General features: G+C 44.1%; 1 protein-coding gene across 2 annotated transcripts in view; it reads left to right on the plus strand.

Moving 5' to 3' along the window:
* The first annotated feature begins 224 nt into the window (after positions 1–224).
* LOC126190702 (villin-1) overlaps positions 225–18,780 on the plus strand; it is a 375,484-nt gene continuing 356,928 nt past the window's right edge. Inside the window, exon 1 of one of the 2 annotated variants that reach the window (XM_049931170.1) lies at positions 225–334. The gene's annotated coding sequence lies outside the window, so the exon portion shown is untranslated. The remainder of the gene's footprint in view (positions 335–18,780) is intronic. The other variant, XM_049931173.1, reaches the window with a different exon arrangement.

Genomic DNA, 18,780 nt, shown 5'->3' on the forward strand with positions numbered 1-18,780 from the left:
AACCCGACTTCTTTATTTTTCTCGTACGCGAAGGGAGCAATTACGGACGAAGTTGTCACCGTAGCGACAACCTGTAGGCACTGCCCGGGACGCATTCCGGAGGAGGTGGTACTCCGTCGATCCTTACGTACTGAGCGTGATAGCGACCGTGTCGAGTGGAGGAAGCGAAGCGGGAGCGCAAATCGCTGTGAGGTGAGGCGAGGTGAGGTGAGGGAACCGGCCGGCCTTGGCTGGAAGTCAGTCCAGCCGCGGCCTCCAGCGCAGCGCCACTGCCGCTGCCACCGCCAGCGTGCTCGCCGCGGCCTGGAGTCTCCTCTCCTCTGCGCCGGCACTGGTGAGTCTCGACCTGAGCTGCACAGATTCTCTTCCCAGCCTGCCCGCCCCTATCTCCGCCGCAGCCGTCATAGCAGCTCTAATCTCCGCAACGGAGACACAAGAATACACGCGTGCTGGAGCTCAGTGCTTAAAGCAGGCCTACTAGGGTTTCCGCAAACCAGGAAAGCTTCGCGGGACCCGTTGAACCTGCTGCACCTCACAACAGGTTGTTGTACTATTCATCCAACGTGCTTACAAAACAGCTAGGTACACTACTGGCCATTAAAATTGCTACACCACGAAGATAACGTGCTACAGACGCGAAATTTAACCGACAGGAAGAAGTTGCTGTGATATGCAAATGATTAGCATTTCAGAGCATTCACACAAGGTTGGCGCCGGTGGTGACACCTACAACGTGCTGACACGAGGAAAGTTTCCAACCGATTTCTCATACACAAACAGCAGTTGACCGTCGTTGCCTGGTGAAACGTTTTTGTGATGCATCGTGTAAGGAGGAGAAATGCGTACCATCACATTCCCGACTTTGATAAAGGTCGGATTGTAGCCTATCGCGATTACGGTTTATCATATCACGACATTGCTGCTCGCGTTGGTCGAGATCCAATGACTGTCAGCAGAATATGGAATCGGTGGGTTCAGGAGGGTAATAGGGAATGCCGTGCTGGATCCCAACGGCCTCGTATCACTAGCAGTCGAGATGACAGGCATCTTATCCGCATTGCTGTAAAGGATCGTGCAGCCACGTCTCGATCCCTGAGTCAACAGATGGGGACGTTTGCAACACAACAACCATCTGCACGAACAGTTCGACGACGTTTGCAGCAGCTTGGACTATCAGCTCGGAGACCATGGCTGCGGTTACCCTTGACGCTGCATCACAGACAGGATCGCCTCCGATGGTGTACTCAACGACGAACCTGGGTGCACGAATGCCAAAACGTCATTTTTTCAGATGAATCCAGGTTCTGTTTGCAGCATCATTATGGTCGCATCCGTGTTTGACGACATCGCGGTGAACGCACATTGGAAGCGTGTATTCGTCATCGTCATACTGGTGTATCACCCGGCGTGATGGTGTGGGGTACCATTGGTTACACGTCTCGGTCACCTCTTGTTCGGATTGACGGCACTTTGAACAGTGGACGTTACATTTCAGATGTGTTACGACCTGTGGCTCTACCATTCATTCGATCCCTGCGAAACCCTACATTTCAGCAGGATAATGCACGACCGCATGTTGCAGGTCCTGTACGGTCCTTTCTAGATACAGGAAATGTTCGACTGCTGCCGTGGCCAGCACATTATCCAGATCTCTCACCATTTGAAAACGTCTGGTCAATGGTGGCCGTGCAACTGGCTCTTCACAATACGCCAGTCACTACTCTTGATGAACTGTGGTATCGTGTTGAAGCTGCATGTTGAGCTGTACCTGTACACGCCATCCAAGCTCTGTTTGACTCAATGCCCAATCGTATCAAGGCCGTTATTACGGCCAGAGGTGGTTGTTCTGGGTACTGATTTCTCAGGATCTATGCTCCCAAATTGCGTGAAAATGTAATCACATGTCAGTTCTAGTATAATATATTTGTCCAATGAATACCGGTTTATCATCAGCATTTCTGCATTTCTTCTTGGTGTAGCAATTTTAATGGCCAGTAGTGAATGTGTCTGCATAGGTAGTTTCACTGCAGCTCATTCATCATAACAGTGGGGGCAGCCAACTGAACAAAACAGACTGAAAGGTGACAGTGAGAAATTATGAATTGGGGAATGTACAGGGTGTCTGATAAGTCGCTCCCTACTTTTAACCAGTTATAATTTCCAAATTTGTGAACTAATTTTCTTAGACCTACTTTTATAAGAAACAGCACTCCCTGAGGTTGTGTTTAATGTTATTTTAAACATCCACATAAGCTCCAGTACTCTCTACGCATTTTCTTAAAAGAACTGGTACGTGCGATACTGCTGCCTGTAACATATGAAGTGGAACATAGGCTAACACATCAGATATTATTACTTCCAATTCATCCAAGTTCAGTGGTTTTGTCTTGTAAACCTTCGCCTCAGCCCACCCTCAGAGAAAAGAAATTGCAGGACAGGCCAATCATGTGCGTCTGCCAACTCAACGACCTGGGAAAAAATGTACCTCGTCCTGCGTGAAGTGAAGCTGTGGGTTGTTCTCCATCGTGAAATTACTGGCCATTCACTATCTTGCAGCATTCGATGTGTTCCGCAGAAAGAAAGCACCAACAACTTCGGATGACATGATTCCAGATCCTACTTCGGACACCCTTGTGCTTTTTCAGCACTTTCGTGTGGGTTTCCGGTTGCTCAATAACGGCAGTTACGTCTGTTTACAAATCTTCCAATGTGGAAAACTGTCTCACCAGTCCACAGTATGTTCTCAAAAAGTTCAGACCAATCATCACTCCATCCCAGGAAAATTTCTCCAAACTCCATTCTTCTGCTACAGTCATCAGGAAACAATTGCTGCACATAATGTCAAGTAAGATTTTCTTAAGAATCGATGGGCCGCGCGGTATTAGCCGAACGGTCTGAGGCGCTGCAGTCATGGACTGTGCGGCTGGTCCCGGCGGAGGTCCGAGTCCTCCCTCGGGCATGGGTGTGTGTGTGTTTGTCCTTAGGATAATTTAGGTTAAGTAGTGTGTAAGCTTAGGGACTGATGACCTTAGCAGTTAAGTCCCATAAGATTTCGTACACATTTTAACATTTGAAGAGTCGATCCAACTGTGTAATGTGAAAGACTGTTTTCTCGAGATTGTTGACGCAGTGGTAATTTCTTAGGGCTCCTTATGAACATTTTACGAACTCTGTCAATATTCTCTGGTGTCCTCGTAGTTCGTGGTCTTCCTGATCTTCTTGCATCGGCAACACACCCTATTGTTAGCGATTTGAAATGGCAATTTTCAACTGTTTTTGCATCCAGTGCTGTATGGCTCCCTCGTTCAGCCATGCAGTACCTTTGTGCTCGTACCGCAGATCCACAGATCTCAAAGGAGCTACTATTTTGGTCCGTTCTTGCACAGTCAACACTGGTGACATTTTCCAACTAAAACAAAAGAAAAATGGCATGAAACACAACGCCAAGAAGTGATGTTTCTAACGAAAGTAGATCTAAGAAAATTGCTTCATAAGTAAGGAAACTGTAATTGTTTAAAAATAGGGAGTGACTTACCAGACACCTTGTATACCAGTTACGAAACAGAGCCGAAATCCACCAGGGGAAAAGTTGTCGCGTGTTTGTTAGGCAGCTTCAAATAAATCAGTATGTGTTTCGCAGAGGAAATTGCATAGAAAGTTAAAAATTTGACCAGCCGTTTCCTCACTCCATAAATATTTTAAAAGAGGACGAAGACTTGATGGCTTACAAGTATGTGGAAACGTGTGCTAAGGACCTGAGGCTATTTAGCAACAGTTCAGTAGACATAAAAAACCAGAGTCTGGTGGTAAGCAACATAGTGCGAAGAAAACTTAGTACGAAAGAAAAGAGTCTTCTTTTCAAAAATGAACTTTTTAGATTAACATAATGTGAATAACGATTTTCGTGTTTGCTAAATTCCATTTGCGAAATTTAGAATGAACTATTTCGTCCACTTACTATGAATTCAGCGTACCCGCAATACACTTTCTGGAAGAAGTAATTCAAATTTGTATAGCTGGGGTCATATTTGGCTGGAGAACACTACGGTTACGGAAACTAGACTTCTAAAACTTTACTGTAGTTGGCGTTGCGGCGTAATAGATATCCTCAGTTTCTTAGGTGCAAATGATATCAGTTTTCAGAAGCGATTGTGTTTACTACGCAAACACATATCACAGGTGACCTTACGATGGTTCCAATTAAGAATAGCCAGTTCTAGGCGAAAGAGGATACAGTTGAATAGAAAACCGTTCTTTGCGAAATAAATAAATAAGCCCGTTATACACCGGAAAGGAAAAAAAAGGACAAATGAAATCCGTCATTTTCTGGCCTACAATGCCCCTAAATGAATATGTATTTCACTGAGATGCGTCTTGTGATACTCACGCAAAAAAAAAGATTTCATCAGCTTCCGTGCCCTACTCATAACACCACAGTGAAAGCGTATAAACTGCTACGCAGTGTAGCACCGCGGGAAGACGGGCAGGCGAGTAAGACTCCTTTAGCCTGCTTGGGTTGGGCGTAGCTTGGCTTGGATGGGGCTAAAGCAACCTGCCCGTTCTACTGATAACGTTCGGTGCTTGCCTGTCTGGCTAACAGGCAAACATGGGCAGGTTAAAAGCGGAATGTACACCACTGAACCTCTGGCCTTGATGCACCATGTGACTTCTTAGCTGGACTGTTTCGGCACAGGAAAATGCGACTTGTTGCATACGTATCAGACTCCGTGTATCCATCAGAAAACTTCTGTTACAGTTTCCTAATGGCCGCATCTCAGTGTCCGATCGGCCTCGCTACATCCTTTGAAACCATATGTTCTCAAGGACATATTTCCGACTCCATGTGTTCAAAATAAAATCTTTACCAGTACATTCCAGCATGATATTCTTTGTGTTATCGTCGTTAGTCCTAACAAAGAACCCCTTGAGTGCGAGGTCGCAAGTTCAGCTTTTAGTAAGGCTCATCTGAAAGTGTTGTATCAAAAATTATGACAGGAAAAATATTAACTGCTAATGACTTACCATGTGCACGACAGAAAAAGAATGTGTGAGAGGTGCAGAGATCAGGTTTCTATGTAATGTCTGTATTACATTTCACAAAATGGACATCTTCGACATTCAAGAAACGTCCAAATGAACCATTTACTTGCGCTATGAACACCGAATGAAAAATGGCGCACCAGAGTGATCACAAAGGTTCATACCATCAGAATCGTAGGCGAACTCCTTGAGAGTTACAAACCGTGCAAGACGTTCAGCTAGGAATTCTCTCCTAAAGAATGTATGTAGAATCATGTTGGTGTAACGGGCTGATGAGAACTAATGGAATGTGATGGCATGCAACCGAATGCGAAACAGTTTGTCGTAGAGCTTATCGTGAAACTAGCTATCCTTTAAGGCGTAGCTGCAGATAGTGCGGTAATATGCTTTACATGCGCAGAAGAAATAAATATCTAGAGGCTGAGTTTGCCCGGTGGTTCTAGGTGGTACGAACTGCAATGTCGTAAACTTTTCAGGAGGCATAGTTTGCTCTAAAGGAGTAAGATCTTTACACACAGACCAGAAATCAACCAAAAGCAACTTATTTTGACCAGCTATTGGCCAAAAGCAGTGACCATACCATAGTTGTAATTCTCTCACACCCATTTTTCCACTCTTGCATTCTGTGACGTAAGTATTCCCTACTACCCCTGCAAGATCACGCACACGAGAAAGAATCGTAGAGGGCAGAGCACCTTCAGCTTCTCACAGCACAATAAATAACTTTCCAGCCAATTTACCATCCAGATTAACAATCGGTATCATTGTATACGAATGCGTTAAGGTATCAATGTTAGTTGATCTTGATGTAACTCTCTTGGTACCACTAATCTCCAGGCTTCCTTTCATACGCATTTCCTCCTCAAATCCCAACTGATCATAGTTGAAAACAAATTCCTTATTGAACGAAGGGATGAGTTTGTTTAACTCATCTACACATTTCTGGGACGATTCCGCACTTTGGTGCGCATCGTCAAGTTGACGCTTTGTTTGAAATTTCATTGTCTTACGTCTTCCAGTTCTGTATCATTGTCTGAAGTTTTGGAGCCATCCACTGCTTCCCTTGATATCACTTTAATCTAAGACGCATGCAGTTTGATGTGCATAATGTAGAACTCCATTATCAGACACATCCTGAAATTTCATCGAGCATCCTTGAAACGTGCCAACACCAGCTGCTGTAACAAGTGCGACTTGTGCTCCCTTGTATATCCGTAATTTTTCTTGTGTACTAATCGGTCATATTGCTGAGGACTTATTCAAAATCTGTTCATAATTGTTTTTGTACTATGCTGCGGATGATCTTCCATGAACGGAATCATGTTTAGTACGCACTCCTTGGACAATGATTGTCCTTTACTATGATTCACTAGAGACAGCTATATGTGGCTCCCTGTCCGACAAGGATGATGAACACTTGTTAAGCACATATCGTCATCATTGTATTCTACATATACATTGTCTGTACAGTCGAGCGTACGCGACACCACACATTCCGCTGATTCATCTTGCAGAAACGCTAATATTTCATCTTCCACTTCTTTCTCACTCTGTGAAGTTCCTTGGGTTCATTTCTGACGAAGTGTCACCTTCGGCTACGGTTGTAGATATAATGCAATGTTCGCGCTATTTATCGTTGCCATTGCTCTGCTTTGTATCAACACCACTAGTACTGTAGCACTTTTGTGAGTTACTCGTCGACTATGCAGTTAAACAACTACGCTCCGTAGCCTCATGCTGTGCTCGCCACTGCGTACCTTCGGTTCCGCCCCCTGTTGCCATTAGCAGCCAGTAGTACGTGGGGCGTCGAATGTCGTAAACATCGTGGGCATTTCTCGACCTTGCAATCAGCGGGTTCTTTGTAAAACTGTTTATTTACAATCCGTATACGTTTGAAACCGTCAACCGTTGTCAGCCCTCGGGCCCTCCTATATTTGTTTATTTCCCTCCATTGACAACACTGAATCTTTGATGCCTCGGGACGTGTCCTACCAACCTCTCCCTTCTCTTAGTCGACCTGTGATACAAAATTATTTCCTCCCTGATTCGATTCGACACCTCTTCATTAACTATCCGATCTAACCTTCGGCATTTTTCTGTAGGACCACATTTCGAAAGCTTCGATGCTCTTCTTCTCTGTACTGTTATTATCTATTTTTCTCTTCCATTTAATGCTTCATTCCACACACTCTATCTTAAAACACTTACTAACAGTCAGATTTATATTCGATGATAACAAGTTTCACTTTTTTCAGAAAAGATTTCCTTGGGTATTGCCAGTCTGCATTTTAAATCCTCCTTCTTAAATAACTTCAAGGCTATGGCCAATTCCTTCCCCTGACCATAACCAATTCAATTTGGTGTTCCATTTATAATGACCTCAACATAAATGTGATCATAAGCTCTAACATTTCTTCCCTTAAGTCTGCTTCACGAAAAAAAAGCAGTAGATAATCACAACAGATCAGACAATTCCAAAAGCTACAAAATCTTACCGCAACTTAATGTGGACATTGAGCCAACACACCATGCACAGTGGTCCTCGACAAATGAACACACCTAATATTTCATGAGCCGTTCAAGATATCGAAACAATTTTTTGCACCAAATGATGGAACGCAACCAGCGGAGTACTTGCTTCGATATCTCGACAGTTACGAATGTTGAGCACAAGCGATAACTATCTATATACTTCTTACTGTCGACATATCGAAGTAAGTATGACTCATTTTTCTAAAAATTGTACCAATACAGTTTCATCCGATAGTGAATATAAAGAGCAATACAGTGACACACAATATATCTATTTTCATAATGGAACATGTCCTGAAAGTAGTCGGGAAAAGCGTTACATCCGAGGCATATTTCTGCCGGAACGGTGCCTCCTACGCTGTGTTTACAACGAAATACGTTTTGTACACGCTGACTTCGGCTACGAATACGTTTCACAGTGAACGTTAACATTAATCGAAGAAAAATGTGAAAAGACAGATTGGCATTGATATAGTAAAGTTAATGGGATAAAGTTGTCAAGTAAAAACCATGCGATATTACTGATGTTTGTATTATTTCTCCAGTGATCTACACGGATGCGACTGTAATTTTCATTTGACTCAGATGTTCTGAATATAGCGTTTGCATCTTAAATTCTTTAATCCGTCAGTTTTACGGTATTACGTGTTACACTTTTCGTCAGTTCGGGAATGATGTAGTTGTTTACACCGAGCGAGGTGGCGCAGTGGTTAGCACACTGGACTCGCATTCGGGAGGACGACGGTCCAGTCTCGTGTCGGAACATCCAGATTTAGCTTTTCCATGATTTCCTTAAATTGCTCCAGGCAAGTGCCGGGATGGCTCCTTTGAAAAGGGCAGGGCCGATTTCCTTCCTCATCCCTGATACAACCCGAGCTTGTGCTCCGTCTCTAATGACCTCGATGTCGACGGGACATTAAACCCAATCTTCCTTCCTTCATTTTTTGGTGTTGTTTACAGACTATATCGTTGTGTAATTATTTCGGTTGCATGCAAGATTTATATTCAAACTTCCTCTCTTTTACGTGATTCCGACTTAGTATCGACATAATTTGATTACGACAAAAGCTGTCTTTTTTAATCTATTCATTGGAAAATTATTTTGAAGTTGAAAGGGGAAAGTTTTAAGTATTGGAAACTTACTTTCTACCATTACAGATCACCCAAATAGTTTTGTAGCACCCTCATGACTTACACAGTTATTTTTATATCGAAAACCACTTTCTCTAAATAGTCTCAAAGAAATCGATGGGTTGCATTCTTAGTGCAGTTGAGTAGAGCGTCCTGGTCTCCAATCATGAACTGACGATGCTGGTTAGCGGAGACTGTGCGCGCAATGTCACCGAAGGCGACTCGACGCTGGAAGCAGTCAGACGAGCTGTTGTACACCACATGGATGCCATTCGAACATTCATTTGCTATCGTGAGACACAAACCTTTGACTATTTGCTTCGTAGTTGTCACGGTCAACTACACAAATTGATGATTGATCTCTATTAACTACGGCTAATACGTATATCATGAGAAAAAGAATAATCAACGAAATGGTAACATTCTACGAGTCGGAGCGTGAAAAATCAGAATTTTGACGTCGTATAGAGACTACAAAATTTGGAAACGGAAATGCAAAGGCTCTGCCTACATGTTGTTGGACTCAATGGAGTTAAATGGAAAGATCACTAACAACAGTGGTTCAGACATACAAGTCTACTTCACAAGAAGACAATGAAGATGTAGAGTATATGAGGATAATGAACGGCTAATTCAGTATATAAAAGGAGATGATAATCTAATAATCGGGGACTGGAACGCGGTACCAGGGGAATGAATAGAAGACAGTTTTATGGGAGTATATACGCTTTTTAGCAGGAGAGAGAGACCAGAAAGGCTAATTGAGTTCTGTGATAAATTTCAGCTGGTATGCTGCATGGGGCGGAAAGTGGCACTGTCTCTGAAAAGTAAAAAAAAAAAAAAAAAAAAAAAGTGGTATCCTCCACATGAGTACTATAAAAAATTACGTTAAATTTCGGTTACACGATAAATAATATAAATTTCATGGTTGTCGGTTCGCGGAATACCTAGGGACTACAATCACGAACAACTGAAACTGTCACAAAGAAAATGTTGTGCGGTAAGCGTATCATCGAGTGCGTTTTTTGGCATACCACTTACAAAATGTAACAGACCTACTAAAAATACTGCGAACACTATCTTTGTCTGTCCTCTTCTGGAGTATTGTTGCGTGGTAAAGAATCCTTACCAGACAAATGACAGAGAACACTGAAAAAATTCGAAGAGCAGCAGCACGTTTCGTATTATCACGAAACAGAGGAGTGTGTGTCATGCATGTGATAAGCGAGTTGGAGTAGCAATCATCAAAACAAAGGTATTTTTCTTTGCACCCGAGGTCTTTTCACGAAATTTCAGTCATCAGGTTCCTCTTCCGAATGTAAAAATGTGTTGTTGACTCCCACCTAGACAGAGACAAGCGACCATCAGGATAAAATAAGAAAAAGCAGAGCACTCACGAAAAGAGTGGGGCGGTTATTTCTTCCACGTGCTGTTAGAGAGCGGAACGGTCGAGAAGCAGTCTGAATGTGTTGCTGTGAGCCCTCTGCCAGGCACTTAAGAAAGAAATGGAGAGTAGTTATGTAGCTGTACATGAAGTAATAGCGAATACACTATTCAAAAATCACAATAGGAGGAGATGCACTTCGAAAAGGTCGGGAGACACAGGAAGATTCCAGCTAGGTTACGTCATGATCAAACAGAGATTCCGACATCAGATATTGGATTCTAAGGCATACCCAGGAGTAGATATACAGTAGTTCCTACAAAAGTAATAGTACAATGTCTGTAACATACTGTATCGAATTTACACTCCTGGAAATTGAAATAAGAACACCGTGAATTAATTGTCCCAGGAAGGGGAAACTTTATTGACACATTCCTGGGGTCAGATACATCACATGATCACACTGACAGAACCACAGGCACATAGACACAGCCAACAGAGCATGCACAATGTTGGCACTAGTACAGTGTATATCCACCTTTCGCAGCAATGTAGGCTGCTATTCTCCCATGGAGACGATCGTAGAGATGTTGGATGTAGTCCTGTGGAACGGCTTGCCATGCCATTTCCACCTGGCGCCTCAGTTGGACCAGCGTTCGTGCTGGACGTGCAGACCGCGTGAGACGACGCTTCATCCAGTCCCAAACATGCTCAATGGGGGACAGATCCGGAGATCTTGCTGGCCAGGGTAGTTGACTTACACCTTCTAGAGCACGTTGGGTGGCACGGGATACATGCGGACGTGCATTGTCCTGTTGGAACAGCAAGTTCCCTTGCCGGTCTAGGAATGGTAGAACGATGGGTTCGATGACGGTTTGGATGTACCGTGCACTATTCAGTGTCCCCTCGACGATCACCAGTGGTGTACGGCCAGTGTAGGAGATCGCTCCCCACACCATGATGCCGGGTGTTGGCCCTGTGTGCCTCGGTCGTATGCAGTCCTGATTGTGGCGCTCACCTGCACGGTGCCAAACACGCATACGACCATCATTGGCACCAAGGCAGAAGCGACTCTCATCGCTGAAGACGACACGTCTCCATTCGTCCCTCCATTCACGCCTGTCGCGACACCACTGGAGGCGGGCTGCACGATGTTGGGGCGTGAGCGGAAGACGGCCTAACGGTGTGCGGGACCGTAGCCCAGCTTCATGGAGACGGTTGCGAATGGTCCTCGCCGATACCCCAGGAGCAACAGTGTCCCTAATTTGCTGGGAAGTGGCGGTGCGGTCCCCTACGGCACTGCGTAGGATCCTACGGTCTTGGCGTGCATCCGTGCGTCGCTGCGGTCCGGTCCCAGGTCGACGGGCACGTGCACCTTCCGCCGACCACTGGCGACAACATCGATGTACTGTGGAGACCTCACGCCCCACGTGTTGAGCAATTCGGCGGTACGTCCACCCGGCCTCCCGCATGCCCACTATACGCCCTCGCTCAAAGTCCGTCAACTGCACATACGGTTCACGTCCACGCTGTCGCGGCATGCTACCAGTGTTAAAGACTGCGATGGAGCTCCGTATGCCACGGCAAACTGGCTGACACTGACGGCGGCGGTGCACAAATGCTGCGCAGCTAGCGCCATTCGACGGCCAACACCGCGGTTCCTGGTGTGTCCGCTGTGCCGTGCGTGTGATCATTGCTTGTACAGCCCTCTCGCAGTGTCCGGAGCAAGTATGGTGGGTCTAACACACCGGTGTCAATGTGTTCTTTTTTCCATTTCCAGGAGTGTATTATGTAAGTAGTAGATACGTATAAGACATAAACAATCATGACGGAATTACATAGTTTCTTTCATAACACGAGTAATAAAACAAGGCATTGGGAGATTGGTGTAAAGGCACTCGCTGCCCTATTACCTTGTTAGCACTTTCTGCAATCTCCTTTCTTCGTAATTACCTCAAAAAATCTCTCCGGCATTGATTTTGTTAGGGTTTGTAGTTCTTGAAATGAAATTGTCGCCCAGTGTTCTCGTATCGCATTTTTCAGCTCACATACGGCCTCAAATTGGTTTCCATTGCGATGAATACGCCTTTAAAGTATTCCCCAACGGTTTCTAAGGCGTTCATATCTGGGCTACGTGCAAGATAGGGCAAGACATCGATATCTCTATTTTCAAACAACTTTAGGTTGTAACAGAAACACGCGCAGGTGCATTATCCTTTTGAAACATAGGACTTTCGTTCCCTAGATCATCATACACTCTAATCAATTCTATCTCTGTTATCCCAGTGTATTTGTTAGAGTTCGTTGTAGTGTTCAGCTAATCTGTGCGAGGTTTACCTTCAGCACTGAAGGCTGCCCAAATCATAACACTTCCAACACCAAAATTTTTGTTCACTTTTACCTGCTGTTCTGTTCTAAGATAATGCCAATAATATTTAAATCCATAACGCCCACCTGTCCGCTGCTCGTGGTCTCGCGGTAGCTTTCTCGCTTCCCGAGCACGGGGTCCTGGGTTAGATTCCCGGTGGGGCCAGGGATTTTCCCTGTCGTCTTCATCATCATCATTCATCCCCATTACGGTCGCAGGAAGGCAACGGCAAACCACCTGCACTAGGACCTTGGCTAGTACGGCTGTGCGGGTCTCCCGCATCGTTTCCTGGGTTCGATTCCCGGCGGGGTCAGGGATTTTCCCAGCCTCGAGATGACTGGGTGTTGTTGTGTCGTCTCCATCATCATCATTCATCCCCATTACGGTTGCAGGAAGGCAACGGCAAACCACTGCACTAGGACCTTGCCTAGTACGGCGGTGCGGGTCTACGCTCTGTCACAGAGTATGGGACTTCATCATCATCATCAACGCCCATCTAAGTTAAACAGCTTCTCATCACCGAAGATTACTTCACCTCATTCTGAAGCCCATGACTTTTGTTTTCCAACAAAATCCAATGTAGCCTATTCGTGTATGGGTGTTAGAGAAAGTTTCTGCAGTCGTTTCTTGAATGCAAGATGTTTGCCATACATGTCTGGCAGTTACTGATATTGTGAATCAGCAACAAGTTGAGGAGAATAAATGTATGTGGTTCTTGCTTTGTGCAAAAGGAATCGTTTCATTGCCTCAAGTAATTTTCTGCTTAGCCCATATTTTACGTTCTGTCCATATCGTGCGCCCAATCTAACGAATTTATCAGTCTTGAACGATTCGACTTGGCGATTTGACGATTAGAGCCCCACTTCCTTGTACGCTCCAATTTTTGCTTCTTCATCTCACGATAACTGTTTTCCTTGTGGCATTGCACAATCGTGGTGTATGTGCACATCAGGCACCGTCCCTAACAGTGTCGGTCTGCTGTAAAAATCAGTTACACATACACACACACAATAACACCACAAAGAATCGGCTGCGTTTATACTCAGTTCCACCCTCTACCACCTGAATCGTTGATGTCTTGTTACGTTCTGTACTACTGACATCAAATGCTATACCACTCGACTACATTTATTAGTATACTGGATATCATACTTCTGCAGATACACTGTGCACAACTATTCCAGCCGACAGTGTCAATTTTACTACAAATATCCGTGCTTTTATACTGATTTCCACTACTGTACACTCAAATGAGTCATGATGAAGAGTAGGCTGAAGTTTGAGAGACTCGTCCGGAATAATCAGTCTGGAAAGTAACAGGCTGCAGAACTATTGAGGAATGATGAGCCTTGTTTGAAGTTCTCTGATACAGTAGATACTGAGATAATGAATACGATAGTAGGTAAATCAGCTTAAAAGGAGTGGACATGGCTAAAAATGACAGTCACAGAAGTTGGACAGGCGAACATATGTATAAGGAAGGTACTCGAAGAAACCTTGGGGGGATTGGAAAAACACTTCAATTGATGGTTGAAAGGAGGGGCTAGAGTAATGTTAACGGAAATTTAGGAATACAGAAATGTAGTTCATTTAGGAACCAAATGAACAGGAAGTGCGAGAAGCCAAAGCGAAATGGCTATAGAAAAAATGCGAAGAAATCGCAAAGGAAACGGTCGTCTGAACGATTGATTCAGCACATAGACAATTCAAAACAGCCTTCGGTGAAATTAAAGTCGACGTCAGCATTGAGAGTGCAATGGAAACTCCACTGTTAAACGCATAGAAGAGAGCGGATCGTTGGAAATAATGCATTGAAGGCCTCTAAAGAGAAATGACTTGTCTAAATGACGTGACTGAAGAAACAAAAGGGAGTCGATATGGACGACATAGGGAATTCACTACCACTCAGAGTTTAACGGAGCTTCGGAAGACTTTCGTTCAAGTAAGGCAGAAGGTACAATTTATGTTCCACCTGAATTTCTAAAATCGTTTGGGGAAGAGCCAATCACACGAATATTCAACCTGGTATGTAGAATCTATGAGACCGAAGTTATACCATCAGACTTTCTGGAATATGTTAGCAACACGATCCCCAAAATGGCAATGGCAGATAAGTGCGAGAACGGCCGCACAATCAATTTAACAGGACCTGCACCAAGCTACTGACATAATATACAAAAGCAGGAAAAGAAAATAGAGGAGCTATTGGACGGTGATCAGTCTGATTTGCGTAAACACGAAGGTAGCAGAGAAGCAGATCTTACTCAGAACTTGATAATGAAAACAAGATTTAATAAAAATAAACATATGTTCATAGGACTTGTCTACTTAGAGAAAAAGCATCTGACGATATAAAGAGGTAAAAGATGTTACAAATACTGAGAAAAGAGTGGTAAGTTACAGGGAAAGACGGAAATGGGGAATACGTACAAATACCAACAAGGAACAATAAGTTTGGAAGACCAAGAACGAAATGCACAGATGAAAAATATGTGAGATACGACGTAGTTTTTCACCTCTGCTATTCAATCTACAAGAACCAGTGATGGAATTAAAAGAAAGTTCAGGATTTGGATTAAAATTCAGTGGGAAAAAATATCCGCTGATGACACTGCTACTCTCTTTGAAACTGAAGTAGTACTACAGGTCGTGTTGAAGGGAATGAACAGTCTGAGTACTGAACATGGGCTGAGAGTAAACCAAAGAAAGGCCATAATATTGAGAAGTGGCAGAAATGAGATTAACGACAAACTTACCATCAAAATTGGGCTCCACGAAGTAAACGAAGTCAAGGAACTGGAGCAAAAATAACGCATGACGGACGACGCAAGTAGGACATAAAAAGCAGATTGGCACAGACAAATTCCTGGCCAAAAGGAGAATACTAGTATCAAACGTCGGCCTTCGCATGAGGAAGAAATTTCTAAGACTATGCGTTTGAAGTATAGCATTGTGTTATTTGGATCGACGTAACTGAGAAAATCAGAATGGAAGAGAATCGAAGCGTTTGAAACGTGGCGCTACAGAAGGATGTTGAAAATTTGGTAGACTGATTACGTAAAGAATAAGACGAAGAGTGAATCGCCGAAGAAAGAAACATATTGAAAACACTGACAAGAAGAAGGGATAGAATGATAGAACATGTGTTAAGACATCAGAGAATAACTTCCTTGGTACTAGGGGGAGCAGTAGAGGGTAAAAACTGTAGGGAAAGACAGAGATTGACATACATACGAGAAATAATTGAGCACGTAGGCTACAAGTGCTACTTTGAGATGAAGAGGTTGGCACAAGAGAGAAATTCGTCGCGGGCTGCATCAAAGCAACCAGACTGATAACTTAAAAAAATGGAGGCAGATCGGAGGACTGTGTTGACCTAAAGAATGCGCATCCGTTTACACTACCAATTTGTTCTCTTGGTGTTGATTACAAACAGTAACCCCCTCCCCCTCCTCACCAGTACTGCACTATGTGAAGGAACTGGACAAGGGAACACTGAGCTGGAATCTCGATCAGTGGTGTCAGATTCTGTTCACCAATGAATGAAGTACTTTCCTAATATCTTACGATCAGCGTAGAAGATTCTGGAGGAGGGCATGTACCAACGAACAACTTAGGTACGAAGTCCTACACCTTCAGAAACGAGGTCGGTCAGTTACGTATGAGACTGATGTCATGTGTGGATATTGGACGCCTCTCATCGTTGTGAAGGAAAATTTGAGGGCTGATCAGTTTCGGTACGGGATCCTCCAGACAATTTTTCCAGCCCTGCAGTCAACGTTTTAGTGATAAGTTCTTCTTTCAAGATGATAATGCTCTAGCTCACTGTGCGCAACACGTGAACAGTTTCAACCTGGAGGTTGGAAACAACCGAATGAAATGTTCTACGGCAGAGGTCGTCAAACTACGGATCGGACCCACATGTGGCCCGAATGAAGTATTCGTATGGCCTTCGGTTCTCAGGTGTATTACATAGTAATATGCATGTAGCAACTAACAGCCAAATCCAAAAACATCAACTAAGGTTAAGAGCTTCTTAAGAGCGTAGTTTTCCTGTTTAGTAAGAAACAAAAATACATACAGAGACAGTAATATTTTAAGATGTGCTTAATTTTTAACTGACGTCGGTGAATTCAGCCGTTGATCTCAGGGGCTGAGGTCTAAGTAGCACGGCCACTGCGGAGTTAGAGCCTGTGGGTGGGGGGGGGGGGGGGGGGACGTTTCACTGCTTGTCTCGCGGCTGTGAGTGTCTCGTACTGATCAGATGCTACGGTATAATTTTCAAACGGAAGTAAAATGGATTCGTGTTTGGCATTAAAATTAGCCTCATCTTCAAATGAGGTGCATATTTTCAGCAAGGAGTATGAAATTAAATTTAAGCTGTTTTAATACAACGCAATGAGTAAAAGGAAAATGCCACCCAAAACACTAAACATTAGCTATCGTGTCTCAGTTTGCGTAACGCATTTAAATATAAGTACAGTTACTTTTATTAATCAGTTACTTACCTGCTCACACAGACAACACGACACTTCTTTAGGCAGTTATAGTGTCACAACTTGGGGGTCGCTGAAAGTAGCAGCAACCTGAAACATAGAACAGTCGACACGAAGTTTTTCGAGTCGTGCCGACTTTTAACGATCAGTACTGGCGGGCTGTTAGCCAACTTATCGGCCTCTTAGGATAGCCAGTCTACTAGGTACTCATAGCATTGTAATTTATGCAGGTTACCATATGATGATAACATCGGTGCATATTGGCCCGAGGTGACGCATCACGATATCAGTATTGGCTTCCAAGCAAAAGCGTTTGACGACCAGTGGCGCACGATTACGCAAGAAGTATTCTCACATATCACATACTATATGCCTCTCAGGATAGTCGCTGTAGAAGAGTGAGACATGAAGCAGTATCTCGAGCACCAGGTGGGCAGCATGCCAAGATGCCAAGCTGGATTCAAGCACGGTACAAAGTAATGCTGGAGAGGGGGGGGGGGCGGCGGCGACATAGTATTATTACTGACCAGCGTCTTTTGATTTTTACTTGTGTACAAAGACGTAGACTTTCGATCAGACGGACTTCCTTTTGATTATGATTTTAATACATAAGCTCCGTTTACCTTATAATGTTTATTCTTTCAAAAACCTTTCCCGTTGCATCTAGCCCACAAGTCTTCCTAGATATTCTGTTGGTGCAAAACTTTCTGAGCATTTTGTGGAGGGCTGCATTTGTAGGAACTCAAAGGCCAATTTAAAAATTGGCGTGTGCTCTGTCAGTGTACTTTTCTCTTCAGGCACTACGGCTATCGTTAAATAAATTACACAAATGCACGACAACATATTTTAGATACATTGGACACAAAATAGTTGAGAATATTAGCCATAAATCAGAACACGTACACTATGTGATCAAAAGTACCCGGATACCTGGCTGAAAATGACTTACAAGTTTGTAACGCCCTCCATCGGTAATGCAGGAATTCAATATGGTGTTGGCCCACCCTTGCCTTGATGACATTTTCCACTCTCGCTGGCGTACGTTCAGTCAAGTGCTGGAAGGTTTTTTTGGGGAATGGCAGCCCATTCTTCACGGAGTGCTGCACTGAGGAGAGGTATCGATGTCGGTCGGTGAGGCCTAACTCGAATTCGGCGACCATAAACATCCCAAAGGTGTTATAAAGGATTCAGGTCAGGACTCTGTACAGGCCAGTCCATTACAGGGATGCTATTGTCGTGTAACCACTCCGCCACAGGCCGAAGTGCTTGATCGTGTTGAAAGATGCATTCGCCATCCCCTAATTGCTCTTCAACAGTGGGAAGCAAGAAGGTGCTTAAAACATCAATGTAGGCCTGTGCTTTGATAGTGCCACGCAAAACAACATGGAGTGCAAGCCTCCTCCATGAAAAAAAAATCCACAACGTAACACCACCGCCTTCGAATTATACTGTTGGCAGTACACACGCTGGCAGAAATCGTTCACCGGGCATTCGCCATACCCACACCCTGCTATCGGATCGCCACACTGTGTACCATGATTCGTCACTCCACACAACGTTTTTCCACTGTTCAATAGTCCAATGTTTACGCTCCTTACACCAAGCGAGGTGTCGTTTTTACTTACCAGCTTGATGTGTGGCTTATGAGCAGCCGCTCGACCATAAAATCCAAGTTTTCTCACCTCCTTCCTAACTGTCATAGTACTTGCAGTGGATCCTGATGCAGTTTGGAATTCCTGTGTGATGGTCTGGATAGATATCTGCTTGTTACACATTACAACCCTCTTGAACTGTCTGCGGTCTCTGTCAGTCAACAGACGAGGTCGGCC

Source organism: Schistocerca cancellata, chromosome 6 (genome assembly GCF_023864275.1).
Source record: "Schistocerca cancellata isolate TAMUIC-IGC-003103 chromosome 6, iqSchCanc2.1, whole genome shotgun sequence".
Classification (NCBI taxonomy): Eukaryota; Metazoa; Arthropoda; class Insecta; order Orthoptera; family Acrididae; genus Schistocerca; species Schistocerca cancellata.